The following is a 2,715-nucleotide window of genomic DNA, read 5'->3' as shown; positions in this document are numbered from 1 at the left end:
TTTATGCGTAGGTCGATGGAGTTATTGAGGATTAATAAGGACGGATCATTTGAATTTATTGCTTCTATTGGATTATTCAATATAATTATATGAATGTATTGATGGATGCATTTATGATAGCAGCGTAAATAGCAGTCATCTATTATATGTTAGGTGTTCGTTAATTATACGTTTCTTAAATGTTAAATTATATTTAAGTTATTAGCTGATTATACTGAAGTAATTTGTTAATTACATTAGTCTGATAAATGAATAAAAACTAAGATATAATATCATAAGGGAGGCATCAAATAGCATAGGTAGTATAGAAAGTAGTTACAAGTTCACAGTTCTGATAAATAAGCATTACAATGCTGAATTATTCCTCTGTGAGGTTGATGAATAAGAGCAGCAGTAAGTAGTAGCTATGGGGTGTAAATGCATAATGATAAAAATGTAGAAGGTGGGGTTTGAACCCACGCCCTTTCGGAATAGAGCCTTAATCTACCGCCTTAGACCACTCGGCCACTCCTACTTTCTATTACTCATCTCGACATTTTACTTATATTGTCCAACATAACCACACATCTCTACATTCCCTTATTCATGCTAAATAACTGGCTACCTTGTTTATGGACTTACATACAATTATACTATGATTTCAGGTATGAAGATTAAAGATTCCCATTAATATTAATTTATGATCTGATATATGATCTATGGTATGATGTCTGCAACATTTATCTTTAATCTATCATTAAACTTATAAAGGATATGACCATCACAGCCTCTTCCTTTTAGGATGACTCCCTGATCAGCAGAAACAAAAACCTAGGGAATCCTTTGCTTGGCAAAAAGTATAACTCCTTTTGTTTCCTCTTTGCAGTATGCTTTAACATTTCATGGAGCGCATTCTTTGTGGGGTTCTCGCTAGTTTATGTAGGAGCATTTAACAAATTCTCATAAATCGCTGCATAATATAAAATCAATTATGATCCTAAGGACTTTACAGAGGGGTTCGTAAATGGGCTGGTCCCAGTTGGTGCAATATTTGGTGCACTTTCTTCATCTCAAATCATCTCTAGGCTGTCGAGAAGGTATCACAATTTAATCATAATAATAGAAACGGGTTCTTAGGGACGAACATTCTTGCTTTGGTCAGTGTGCTATTACTGCTTATAAAGACATACCCGACACTTATAATTGGACGTGCACTTCAAGGAGTCTGCACTGGAATATTCAGCGCGATAGTTCCATTGTATATCAATGAAATAGTCACTCCTGATTTGATCTCTTTGGGCACTCTCAATCAAGTGTTTATTGCAGGAGCTCAGGGATTTTGTTTCTTTTTGTATTGGGCACTCAATTTGACGGAAAACTCATTTTCAACTCAATGGATGATTATTTCGGAGTTTCTCGTTTTGCCTATTGTTGTGCAATCATTGGTTCTCATATTTGTGCTTCCCTTCGAAACTCCGAAGTATCTATTCGAAAAAGGTCGATCCAAATAAGCCATAAATTTGATCACCAAAATTTATAGGAGCTAATTCGTCGAGGAAGCCATAACCCGAAACGAGAAATCCAGAAGTTCTGTTCAATCTGACAGCGGCGATCGCATCGCAATAAAATAATAGTTAACAGGAGCAATAAACAGTGGTTCAACCTTTAAAACAACAAAATTAGCAATATTTTTTGCCATATTCATCGCAGTCTTACAACAAATGTCCGGAGTCAACGCCATTGTTGTTTACGGAAAGAAAACCTTAACAGATCTGATTGGCCCAAATAACGCTGATGAGATTAATTTTTTGCAAGGTGCTATTGCTATTTTGCCCGCAATTATGTCTATTTTTACAATAAAGCTTCTGAAAAAACTGGGAAGGAAAGTTTTAATCCAGACTGGTACAATCGTGAGTGTCATCTGCCTTGGAACTATGGCTGCAGTATTTATTGTGAAGAATGAAGACAGTAGTAGCACATTCCAGTCCATAACTATCATTACTGTGTTAGTGATCTATATGATATCATTCGGCCTCACTCTTGGCCCTGTTGTCTGGCTGTACATTCCATAAATTGTCGAGCCAAATATACTGCCATTCTCAACTATGTTCAATCTCACAGGAGCCTCAATATGTGTTATAGTATTCCCGTTGATTAAACAGAGGAGCCTGGCTTTTTCTATATTTTTCGGATGGTGCTTGATCTCATTGTTAGTGAATCAAAAACTTATGATTGAAACCAAGGATAAAAGTCGGAGGAGAGTCTTCGATTAGTATAAGGCTCTCAAAGTCTGTTGATTTGTCCGAGAGTATTATTTGGTATGTGTTTCGTTTTGATAATACAGAAAGGACATTGCTATTTCATATAAATAAATATGAGAGCATATAAATATATAAAAGCAGACATAAAACAATTTCAGGGCTCTCTTCTTTCAGTCCATCAGTTCCGACATAGGCCTTAGACATATTCACGCCAATTAATTTTTTCATGAACCTTACGAAACGACTTCTTCCAAAACATTTTGAGATTGTTTCTGTACCCAAAATCAAACTGATATTTATTTTTATCTTTGTTTCTCTCGGATAAATGTTGCATGTACCAAATTTCATGAGTCTACTTCAGATATTCCCCTAAATTAAACAATGCTTACTTGTCGTTATGTTCTTCAAAATGAAGAAAGTCTGAAATATCCATAAAGCAGATATCAGCCCAAATATGATTAGAATCATTGATATT

The 2,715-nt window shown here is 35.2% G+C and overlaps 1 non-coding gene across 1 annotated transcript; it reads right to left on the bottom strand.

Annotated features, from left to right (window-relative positions):
* Positions 1–434: 434 nt before the first annotated feature.
* Positions 435–514, bottom strand: TRNAL-AAG (transfer RNA leucine (anticodon AAG)). The gene has a single exon. It is a non-coding gene; the product is annotated as a tRNA-Leu (tRNA).
* Between the last annotated feature and the right edge of the window lie 2,201 nt (positions 515–2,715).

Source organism: Brachycentrus maculatus, unplaced genomic scaffold, assembly GCF_059751285.1.
Source record: "Brachycentrus maculatus isolate JH-2025_06_01 unplaced genomic scaffold, ASM5975128v1 h1tg001027l, whole genome shotgun sequence".
In the NCBI taxonomy this organism is placed as follows: domain Eukaryota; kingdom Metazoa; phylum Arthropoda; class Insecta; order Trichoptera; family Brachycentridae; genus Brachycentrus; species Brachycentrus maculatus.
This window is presented reverse-complemented; position numbering and strand designations above follow the sequence as displayed.